Source organism: Trachypithecus francoisi, unplaced genomic scaffold, assembly GCF_009764315.1.
Source record: "Trachypithecus francoisi isolate TF-2019V2 unplaced genomic scaffold, Tfra_2.0 Lachesis_group20, whole genome shotgun sequence".
Taxonomy (NCBI): Eukaryota; Metazoa; Chordata; class Mammalia; order Primates; family Cercopithecidae; genus Trachypithecus; species Trachypithecus francoisi.
In genome coordinates, this window is record NW_022681466.1 from 26,564,336 (window position 1) to 26,576,565 (window position 12,230).

The 12,230-nt window shown below is 41.5% G+C and overlaps 1 protein-coding gene across 2 annotated transcripts in view; it reads right to left on the minus strand.

Moving 5' to 3' along the window:
• CA10 (carbonic anhydrase 10) overlaps positions 1-12,230 on the minus strand; it is a 550,367-nt gene that overhangs the window by 274,721 nt on the left and 263,416 nt on the right. The gene's annotated exons all lie outside the window — the stretch shown is intronic.

The following is a 12,230-nucleotide window of genomic DNA, read 5'->3' on the forward strand; positions in this document are numbered from 1 at the left end:
ACACGTTGCTCATCATCCATTAACTTATTCATTCAACAAATAAAAACTGCCTTCTTGTTGCCATGCTTTGCGTTGAATTCTGGGAATGCACAGTTAATATAGACACAACATATTTATCCTCAAGGATTATCATCTAGTGGGAAATGTAAGATTGACCAAATGATTATATAGACCTACATTAAATCAGAAGTGATAAATATGGCAAAGGATAGTTAGTGGTGTAAGCAGCATGTGATCTATCCTTTTGAATCAAGGGTGAGTTTCTTTGCAGCCCTCTACTAGAACATGAGAAGTTTTGTATTTCCTCCAAGGCTTGGCTGTTCAAAGGAGAGTTTGCAGGTGCTGATTGGAAGTGGCTTACTTAATACTGCTTATATCCTTTATTGTAATAATCTGATAGGCTATTTCTTACCACGCTGCTGCTTCCTTTTCCTCCTTTACAGCCCTGCATATAGTAGATGCTAATCTTCCTGTTCTCAGTTTATATATGAAGTGTAATGTTGGACTGTTCCTCTTTGCCCAATGAGCCAGGCACACACTAATGGAGAGAAAACTGCAATCATATCCACAGTGTTCATAGTAAAGCATTAACTCCCAACCTGAAGCATCCTCTGCTGAGGGTAACAGATGGCATCAGGGTGCCTATGTTAGAAGTAATGCAAACCTGATTATACTCTTTCTAATTTTTTCCCCTCCTACATGAAGGATGCTGTAGCCACCTCACAGAATATGGTGATGTGTCAAAACTTAATTAGCCAACACTTGTACCCCATCTACATTATGTCAAAAACTACGCTTTCAAGAACAAGAGAAGAGAGCTCCAAAATATTCTGGCAGGCAGAGAATTCTTAGAACACAAAGGAAAGAGAATAAGGTAGTAAGCTATTTTCCATTATCAAGGTCTTAATTCTTTCTTGGATAATTAGAAATGGGAGAAAATTTTCTGGGTTCCCTGGATGAAGCAGGGTTGCCATATCTTCTATACAAAACTGGAAAAATCTATGACCTGACATGTATGTGGAAAATGTGTGGTCTGGTGTGTATGTGTGTGGGACTAGAAGCAAGCATATTTGAAATAAGTACAGTCTCTGTTTATCTGGTATGCATCCCAGGGCGACCAATCGACCCTGTTTGCTTAGGATGGAGGGGCTTTCTGGGATGCAAGAATTTCAGTGTTAAAACTGGGAAAGCCCCAGACAATCTGAGATAACCCTTGATGTATATAGTGTATGGCTCTTTAAAAACAAAACAAAACAAAACAAAAACCTCTTTTTATATGTTTAGAAGGTCATGTTGACCAGTATAGTGCTGTCGCCTTTGTTGTCTCCTTTGACCAATGTGGAGGAATGAGGCTACCTGCTTATAGGAATATCAGAGATCTTTGTAATTCCTAAACTGGCTCATCCATCCGAACCCCTTACCCTTCTCCCACCATTTTTCTTTTCCTCTGGCCCAGCTCCTTGCCTTTTAATGGCCATGCTCACAGCTTTGGGGCTGAATACTCAATTAGCCACTGCAGTGAGAGAAAGTACCCCAGCTTCATCCACCCTTTATCCATGAAGAAGGCCCAGAGCTCCTTTTGTATTTTCTAGGCATTTTTCACCAGAGTGCAGAAAAAAAGTCACATGATAAACTTTTAAGTCATAAAAAGGACAAAAAAAAAAAAAACCTCACAATAAAAATATGCATTTGGAAATTTTATATGCCCAAGGAGCAAGTTCTAGCTCAGTTTGCTTATGTATTAAGTTCATACCGAAGAGGGTCATTGCCTCCTCTAATCTATCCCTAAGCCCCCTTTACCTGTATTATTTGCAGGCTCGGTGAGGGAGCCTCTATCCTAGGCTGTTTCTGCTTCTCATGCCCATCCGAGGCAGTGCATGTAATACAAACCCTATGGAATTAGGACCTCTCCAGCTTGTTCAGAGCTGGTTTAAGGTCCTTGCTCTGCCACTTTTTAGTTCAGTATACTTAGATGAATTATTTAATCCTCTAAATCTCAGTTCACTTGTTACATTTTCACAGAGATCTAGAAACATTAAAAAATACTATTTACATGTTCCCAACCTCCTAAGGTGGCTGCTTGGTTTGCTCTCACGTTCAGCATGATAGATAACTGTAAGGCATACAAGAATTTCAACCATCAAAGATGTAAGTAAATTCTCTATATTCTCTTCATGATGACAAAATAAGTGGTTGAATATTTGCCCTAAGATTGCAAATCAAAAAGTTTATCCATCAGTGCTCCATAAATTGCAGTTGACGCTTCCCTGTGGTACTAAGACAGCCGTTGAGGTGGAAAATGGGGCTTAGGCTTGGAGACAGGAGGCTTTGGGTAAATGGTTTGCACTGAGTCTCAGGTGGAGTTAATTTCCCCAGCCTTCTGGGCCTGTTGTAAAGATTAGTTGAGAAGTGATCTAAAAGTGTATGACACAGGGTAAGCTCTTGACTGTTGGTTAAGTTGGGCACACTTCTTTTCTCCTCTTGGCACAAGGCACAGAAGTGCCACATGCTAGTAAGTGGTATTTCTATCATTTTCTGGCTCTCCTCCTTACCTGCTTAGAGTTCATGGCCCATCATCCCTATCAGTCCTTTTCTTTTTTTTTTTAACAACTCAACCCTTTGCTGCTCTCTTTCATCAAACTCACATGTCATTCCTTAATAGCTGGTTGGACCTAGCTCTCTGTCTTCTCTGTTCTTATCCCCAAGCTATTTAGTGAATCTGGATAAAGACATACAGTTATCATTTCATCTGTAACCATAAATCTCAAGTGTGTTTCACAATTCTCCCACATTGCCCTAATCAACTCACGCTCCCACATTCAGGGCTAGCTATTTTATTATCTGCCTTCCCCATTACCCAAATTTCCAATTACCACTCCTCACTCTCAGTTGATGACCTTGATTCTCATTTGAGAACATAAAGCAGAGCTACTTTATCTTCCCACAACCAAACCTACTTCCCCAGCTGCACTCACACAGAAACCCTCCTCTGTCCCTCCAGTTATGGGGGTGAGCTGTCCCTTCACATACTGATGGCCTGCACCTCTTTTCTTGGATAGGATCCCACATTCTCTTGCATGGAGGAGGACTCGACACCTACAGAGAATCTGTCTTTCCTTAGCATCACCAGTGAATTGGATTATTCCCATCAGCATGAGTATATCCTAATATTTCCTGGATGAAAATCTATCCTTATTTTGATCCCTATTTCTCTCTAGCTAGCCTACCCCATTTTGTGCTCCCTTTTATGTCAAAAAAATTTTTTTTTTTTTTTTTTTTGAGGCGGAGTCTCGCTCTGTCGCCCAGGCTGGAGTGCAGTGGCCGGATCTCAGCTCACTGCAAGCTCCGCCTCCCGGGTTTACGCCATTCTCCTGCCTCAGCCTCCCGAGTAGCTGGGACTACAGGCGCCCGCCACCTCGCCCGGCTAGTTTTTGTATTTTTAGTAGAGACGGGGTTTCACTGTATTAGCCAGGAGGGTCTCGATCTCCTGACCTCATGATCCGCCCGTCTCGGCCTCCCAAAGTGCTGGGATTACAGGCTTGAGCCACCGCGCCCGGCCTAATTTTTAATGGTTTTTATACTGTCTTCACTATCTCATTCTATATTCATTTATCAACTTTCCAAGCAGCTTTTTTCCCCCACTATTCCACTGAAACTGCTCCCATCAATGACTTCTGTCTTGCTAAATCAAATGATCAGCTAATTGCTCTCTACAGGAAAAACTTTGTTCATTTGGCTTTTATGGCACCACACTCTCTGGATTTCCCTTTCTCACTGGATGTGCCGTCTCAGTCTCCATTGCTGGTGCCTCCCTTGCCTGCCAATCTCTAAACGTCGGGATACCATAGGACTCAATTCTTAGCCTTGTTTTCTTTTCTTTTCTTTTTTTTTTTTTGTGACGGAGTTTCGCTGTGTCGCCCAGGCTGGAGTGCAGTGGCGCGATCTCGGCTCACTGCAAGCTCCGCCTCCCGGGTTCCCGCCATTCTCCCGCCTCAGCCTTGTTTTCTAACTACACTCACTCCCTAGATAGTCTAACCTAGGCCCCTGGCTTTAAATATTTGTTATATGCCATGGACCAACAAATTTATATCTTCAGCCCCACTCTCTCTCATAGTTTCCTGACATGTATTTTGCCTATTTGACATTTCTATTTGCATGTTTAAAAGGCACCTCAAACTCAGTAACTCTAGATTAGAATTCCTGATCTCCCATCCCTGCCAAAACCCACTCCTCCCTCCGTCTTCTCTATCTCAATATATCAAAGGGCCATTCACTCAATGACTGCTCTCTTTGTCTCACAACCAATGTCAGTCCACCTGCATGTCCTGCTTGCCCTACCTTTGAGACAGATATTGCACTACATCACTTATCTGCACCTTGCATCACTATGTCTTATGTCTCTTCCAGATGACAGTGGCTTCCTAGTGTTTTGTTTCCAACCTTACCTTGTACAGTCAACTTCACACACAGCACACCAAGTCTTTCCAATCTCTATCGAAAGCTTTCCAGTGGTTTCCTATAACATCAGCATTAGAACCAAACTCCTTTCCATAGCCTATGTGGCTCTTGACAATCAGATTTTTGGCCGTTTTTCTGTAACCTGAATTCACCCTCTGCTCACTGTCCTCTGTTCATAGTAACCTTCTTCCTGTTTATTGAATGTGCCAAATCCGTACCACCTGATGGTCTTTGAGCAGCTGTTCTCTTTGGCTCAATAATCAACTTCCTGGTGTTCACTTGCTTACTCCACTTAGGGTGGCTCAAATGTCACCTCTTCCTTCAGTGGGGCCTTCCCGGCTGCCCCATCTAAAATAGCAACCCTGGCCTTTTTTCATTCTGTTTTATTTTATTAACTTACCACATTAAAAATATTTTAAACATATACGTATACGTGTGTGTATATATATTTATGTACTTTATTGGTAATATCTGTTCCTGACCAGATCCCTCTTCAGGGCTGAAGGACTTATTCCCCCAACTGCCGGGAGTCCTCAATGGCCATCTCTTTCCCAGGATTGTCTTTAGCTGATAAGAGCCCCTGTCCAAGATTGCACCTCATTCCCGGTAAGTCCACAGTCAATGACTGACCTATACACCTGTCTAAAGATGAGGGTTCCCTCGGCACAATGGGGGACCATTTTGAAGGGTCATCCCAGCTTCAGAGCTTTCCATGGGGTCAGCTGCAGCCTTTATTGAGCCTGTCTCATGGTCCAGTCCTCCTTAATTCCTTTTTGCTGCAGGAATTAAACCTGAGAGCCCTTTCCAATGAACTTCCTGTGCAGAATGTCCACGTCAGAGGCTGTTTCCTGGGGAACCTGACATGTAAAACCTTCATGAAAACGTAAGTTTTACCAGTGCTTAAACCTCATCTGTCTGATTTTCAGTTATCTTCCCAGAGCCTAAAACAGCGCCTGGCAAATAGCAGGTGTTCAATAAATAGCGAGTAAATTAATGAATAAAGTAGAAGGGCTGGGATCAGACCCAGTACTGTATGATCTCAAAGGCACTGTGTTCTCTGCCCCGCAAACACTACCATCCAGGCAATTCCAACTTACAATTAGAAATTCAGTTCCATTTGAAATTCTGCCCTTGCTTCTGCATGCACCTGGTACCAGATGAAACTTGCAGTTGCTAAGGCACACAGATTAATTGAAAGAACTCATTCCCACAAATGGTGAACCTGGGAGAGCTCATGCATGGCAGTGTCATTACTTTGGTCACACTGACACATCAGAAGGTCCCTGGAGAGCCCAGAGTCAGGCTCAGCCCGAGGTTTCCATCCGAACTTTGTATTTCCTTAGGCCTCTCTCCCTCAAAGTCAAATGACATAATTTTAACAAATTTTGTGTGAATAATTTCTCCTTTTCTTCTGCCCCGGTATGTACACTGATATTAAAGACTAGAATATTTATCATGTTGGCAGTTCCTGCCTGCTGGATTTGATTTTGTTAAGAAGCTGCATTTCCTCTGACAGCATTCAACTCCATATCTTCTTGTTCTGGACTTCCACTTGAGACACTTTTGCTATTAGCTAGCTCTATACCAAAATAAAATGGGAGGCAGCCAATAGGAATAGCTAAGTATACTGACCACATTCATTCCTGACTACTGGGGAAACACAAATCCAGTTACTAAATAAAAAGCCAGTTCAGATAAGGAATGATGCTATATCTTCCAAATGACTCCTGTCGCATTCACTGGATTAAAACCCACAGTGTCACCACTTATATTCCAGTGATGTATTTAGTACCCTACTTTACCAAATCACTAGGAAAGCCATGGACTGTAACATCTGTCCAAACGCAGAGAGAATCAAACTCTGATTATGCTAATCTTATATCGACACGAAGACATTAGTAAAATAGGCCACTCTCACTGAATAAAATGTCCTTGGCTTTCATAACTGATTTTTTGACTTCATCTGGTTTTCTGCAAAACCCAGAGATACAGCTTTTTACATTTCAGGGAAGACTGTACCTCCAGTGAACGCATGCTCCAGCGCACATGATATTTCAAAGCAGCCGTGCTGTCTTTCCCATAGTCACTATAAATGCGCAGGCACTTCCTCATCACAGGTGAGACAGAAGGTGAAAGGTGTACTGAGATATCTCTTTCCTGGCCTCTGTTAAAGATAAAAACTGATTTTTTTTTCCAGCTAAAGCAATACCAAAGAAGACTGGATGTCATCCCTGGTTCTGTAGAATAACACTGAGGGGGAGCTCAGAGTTCTTTGGAACTGTAGGTCAGGCTTGCAGAATTAGTCACTATTTATCTGAAGACCAAGAATCCAGCTTGTTACCATGATTTCAAGGAATTGAAAGCCACACAAGTCAGGTGAAATTCAGAGGCAAACGCTGTAAATTTGAAAGGGGGAAGCTCAGCGTCCTCTGCTCTTTTTATTGAGCTATTTTGAGACATGGGAAGACACTAAAGAGGAACATGGCAAGTATTATAAATAAAAAGCAACCCTTTATAAGAGCAAAATTACAGTGTTGAGATGGAACGGAACCTGTCAATTTCCAATCATCTATTCAGAGGACAAAGACCCCATTTCAGGGAATCTTCTGCAGATGTTCTTTTGATAGCTTTTTATTTAATAGTCAACTGGAGGCTCAGCTTTGTATAATTTACTTTCCCAGAAAAAGCATGCTATTCTCTTAGATCATTTAGTACCTCTGAGATTTGTAGTATTCACTCTTGTTCAATGTTCGCATCTCATCGATGTTAACTGCAGAAAGTAACAAGAATGTCGAGAAAGACCCCTTTATTCAACAGCCTGCCCGCCATCCCACAGCCCCTTCACCATTTTCACTGCACTGGCTCTTTTAAACTACTGCAAGTTCTTCTACTGTGTAATTGGAAATATTTTTCACTTCAATTTAAAAAATTATGGACATGTAATAAAATGTTGCCCTGCACTGCTTGCTTAATCTATCTGCTCCTCTTCTTATCGTCATCTTTTCTTTTCATATCCTGGTGACTGAAGCTGTTTAAACCAGAAGCACCATGAGAAGCAGGGTGATAGGAATTAATAACAGAAGGGGAGGCTCATGTCCTTTTGTGGGTTCATCCTGGAAGGTGGGGGGAGGAGAGGCTTAGAGAGGGGCATGGTGAGAGGGCAGCATTAGAGACAATGTGCTCAATCCCCCTTGATCCTGCCCTTAAGCTCTTTCAGAAAACTTAATCTCCAAAGATTTAGTTTAATTTTGATTATAAACAAAATATCCTTCTACCAATGGTAATTGATAACAACTAAAGAGCAGGGAAACACACCAGCTGATTTCCCTCTTCTGAATCAGCTGTTCCTGACGGTGCACAGCTTCATTTAATTGTTTCGTTCTTCCTTCTACCCTGCCTCATTCCACAAAAGACTTGTTATGGCTTACAGGATAAGAAAAACATACTGTGTCTAACATTACATGTAACAACAAAAACAACAACAAAAATCAAAGCAGATTAAAGACAAATTCAGACAGAATGGCAGGATCCAGAGTAATTCAAGAGTTTATAAAGTTCCTCTAACTTTATTACAAGTGAAAATTTGGCTCTGAAGTCCTTGACACTCAAAGGGAAATGGACAGCATCGTTACACCGTTCTTATAGAGAGGAAAACAAAGCAAAACACACACACACACATCGATTGTTCAAAGGAAGCGAGGTTTTTCCTAGCACTTAGGGTTAAAGAAATTTCTAATCTGGAGCTTCCTTCTGGAAGACCCAATGACACAATGTCCTTTACAAAATGCCAATAGCAATTCCCCCAAACTGCTCATAAAATTAAGCTTTGTAAAGCAAAATGAATCTTAAAGATGGTTGTCATTGCAGGGAGGGGACACATTTGGTCTGTAAGTTACCACCTTTCAATTTATCACTTTTGTCAACTCTGAACTGTTCTGTTACATTTTCAAGTAAAAGCCAGTCTCTGCAGTGAAAAGAATGTGGGTGGGATACACAGGTGATCATGCACCTTGGCCAGTCGAATAAAAGTGGAGATGGCTGTGGACCAATTCTGAACCTAAGGCATTATGTGGCATTGTGTGGTTCCACTTGCCCCTCCAGGAGCTTTTAATCTCAGTCAAGAGGACAAGCTCCAGGTAGCTGCTGCCTCTTCACCCTGGGCCATAGTATACATCTGACCTTGACTTGAAGCTTGAATCAGACCTTCCCCAGCAGACCTGAAGACTCATGAGCAAGAAATACATGCTGATGTTTTATACCACTGAGATTTTTATGGTGGTTAGAGAGCATTATTGCAGCAATAACTAACACTCTGCCTTGACGACTTCATGAAGTTGTGCAGACTAAGTGAGAGAATGATCTTGGATATTATTTGCATATCCAAAGAGAATGAGCAAATGAAGAGTTAGAGAAAATCGTTCATTCTACATAGCATTACCAGATCCATTAGTTGACATGTTATATGGATGGTTCTGTATTGCAATAGGCCCTGTGTATATTTGATCTGCCAAGCAGGAAAGAAAGGCTGAGTTGAGATTTCTGGTTGGAATGATATGAAAAGGACAATTGAGAAGTGCAAAAGAATGAGATAGAATAGTAATGAGCTACAAAAGGAGTTTGAAAACCAAAATGGAAGTCTGGTTGGTCTATAGTTAGGCACTAATTATCTGACATGATGGAGACACCTCTTCAGAATCTGTAGAATTCTGAATTATCTACTTGTCATTTTCTGGGGAACATCATAGAAGTGATAATGAAATCATTCAAATTTCTGGATATTCTTAACCTAGTTTGGTCATCTTAGTCCAAATAAATATAATAAGCATTTATCAAGCACTGACCAACAATTTCGGTGCATATTAATTGGGCACCTACTATGTGCCAAATAATTTGTAGCCTCAGAGATAAGCAAACAGACCATTCGACATGGTTAAATATATGACACATTATAATTACATGAGCGATTACATGAGTAATATATGTAAATTACTACACTTCATGAAGACTAACAAGTACAGATACCACATTCTATAAAGCCCACAAATCTAGCATCTATTTCACCACATTATATGTAGCACCATTACTTCTTTTGTGGACTAAGTAGTATAGTAAACTTGATGGAATAAATAACACCGATTTCAAATCACAAGGATATTACGTGAGTAGCCTCTATTGACATGATTTCCAGGGTCAGCTATTTCGCTGTACAATTAAAATTAAATCGTGGAAACACTGTGTGCTAGGTACAATAATGGAGGCATTCCAGTCAACTGTAGTCCTCACCACTGTGTTTAAATATTAGCTCCAGTCTACAAGTCAGTAAAGTACTTGTACTTTACTACAAGTAAAGTAACTTGCTAGGGACCTCTGGTGTCCAGGTGTATTCCTTGTTTTCAGGCATCCTGCCACCTTCCTAGTTTATTTACTGTGCTCCATATGGTGCAGTCACTACAAAGCAAATGGCAATGAAATAGAAAAAAAAGGAAACAACTTGCCTGCTCTTTCTCTTCTTCACAGCCAGTGAAAGAGTTTACTAACATCAGTGTCAATGATCATAAAGCTGAAACGTCCTAAGCCTTACATTTGCTTTTCAAATACCAGTATTTCGGAGGCAGATTACCTGACTCCAATAATATGCCTCAAACCTTGCACTGTGTGTGCAATGAAAGGGAATATTTTCATCCATTGTAAGAGGCTGTCAGAGGAAAACATTTTCCTGATATCATACCCAAGAGAACAGCGTGTGAAGCAACATTATCATATTTTACTGAACTTTCATATACTCCATGCAGTATAATGTATATTTTATCTTTTGAAAAGCCTTGGTAACAAAAGGATAAAATATCCATCTAAAACTCAAAGTACATTCTAATAATGCTGCATTCACATTAGTAGCATTCAAAAAACCTCATAGCCTTCTTCAGGCAGTTCACTTGTCTGTGCTAAAAATCTATCCTTCAGTTACAGGAGGAAAAGCTCAACCCAATGGCTTTACCTACTCTTTATAGCTGGGGAAGAGGTGGAAGCTAAGGGGCAGAGTGGAGGGCATCCATTAACTAAGGCTTCCTCTTGAATGGCAGGATAGTAGGAGGAATTTCTTTCCTGTGCACAGGGAGTTAAGTAGGAGCTGAATTTGCATATCTCTCTAGAATCACAAGGGTATTGACTCTAGCCTCTAAGACACATTTACATAAAGCTTTCAGGACACTCTCAGGAAATAGCAAAGGAAACTTGGGAACTGGCAGTGAGAGTCCCCAGAAAAGCAGGGGAGAGGAACTGCAGCAATCTTTGGCAATTGAAGAATGGAAGGCAGGGTGAGTCTAAAGACGTATGTGCCTAGCAGAGACGTCCTTGTGTTGGTGACTCAGTCTCTGAGTCTCACCTGGTGCAGTTCACTCAAATGGCATCCTAGCAAGTCTCCAGGGATCCTGTTTTAAACTGTTTTGAGATTTTTGTGAAATTTGGGAAAGCCATGCCATCTTCTGGGAAACTCGAAAGACTCAAGTCCCTTCAAGGTCAGACCTTTCAGGCTTGGGAACAATTTCTTTATTTCTTTGGAGAAATACCACTGTCATGATGAGAGTAGCTGTGTCATGTTTCAACAGTGCTTGCAAGAGTGGAGTAGAATGCTGTTGGGTTAGAGAAGTCCAAATGACCGCACCTCCCCAAGCACCAGCCTCCAAAGAAACATATGTCTCCCAGGACTGTGCAGAAGGGATGACCGTGGGAGGCTGGGGTAGGCTGGCAGCAATAGTGTTTGGTGGGGATGCTGAGCCAAATACCATGGCAATCAAAGCCTTTGATTATCCTCTTCCTGGTGTGACTTGGGAACTGAGGGTCACCCTTGAATTCCTTTCAGTCTTAACCCTGAACTAGGAGATGCACAAATCTTAAATTTGCATCTATTATCATTATTATTATCCACAGAGAACTGAGGGCAGCCTGAGAAATGAATGGCAGGGATGTGTCAGCTTTGCCCCTGTTAAATTATGCACATCATATGAAATGACTTAAAGGATGACTGCCTAGGAGAAACAGAGACAGGCCATTTACACTGGCTAGTCCTTTGAGGCTCATGACTTTACAAGTTATTCCTGATCCACTCTGAGCCCGGAAGAACTTGGAAATGTGCCTATTATGGTTTCCAAAGTACAATCATGCTTTTGGGGTGAACATCCCAGCTGCAAAATACTAAGGTCTGTCCTCATTTCAAAGTAAGAGACAGAGCCAAGAAGACAGACTGCAGAGGAGACAGAGAGAGCACCACTGCCATTTTTTTACAGAGAAAACATACATATCGTGACCTAGAAATTAAAACTATGTGTTTTCCCCTGACCCTATAGCTGCCAGAACTGCTGCAGTGATGATAACTATCTTGGGTATTTTATGTGCCATTTTTTTGATGAAGGGTGTAAAAAAATTACCCATTCAGAAACGACATTCAGTATGTGATTTGCCACCTTGCCAGGGAAGAGAGCAATGGTCAGAAAACAAAGCAGACATGTAACACCACTCCTAACGATAAAATATGTATAGTGCTAGAGCCAAAACAAACAGGCTGCAGAGATGCAATTAATAGGCTGAAATATGGTGATATCAGAGCACCCACCTTCCCTTATGCTCTCAAAACATGGCAAAGAGAAGGAAATTGGCTGAAGGTCAGGACTCTTCTGACCCATGCTGCCTTCTTCCTAAGCCCCTGATACAGATGGACTCTATTTCTCCCCTGTCTTCAGTTTCCGTGCAACGTTCTGGAAAGGAAACCAGTTTTG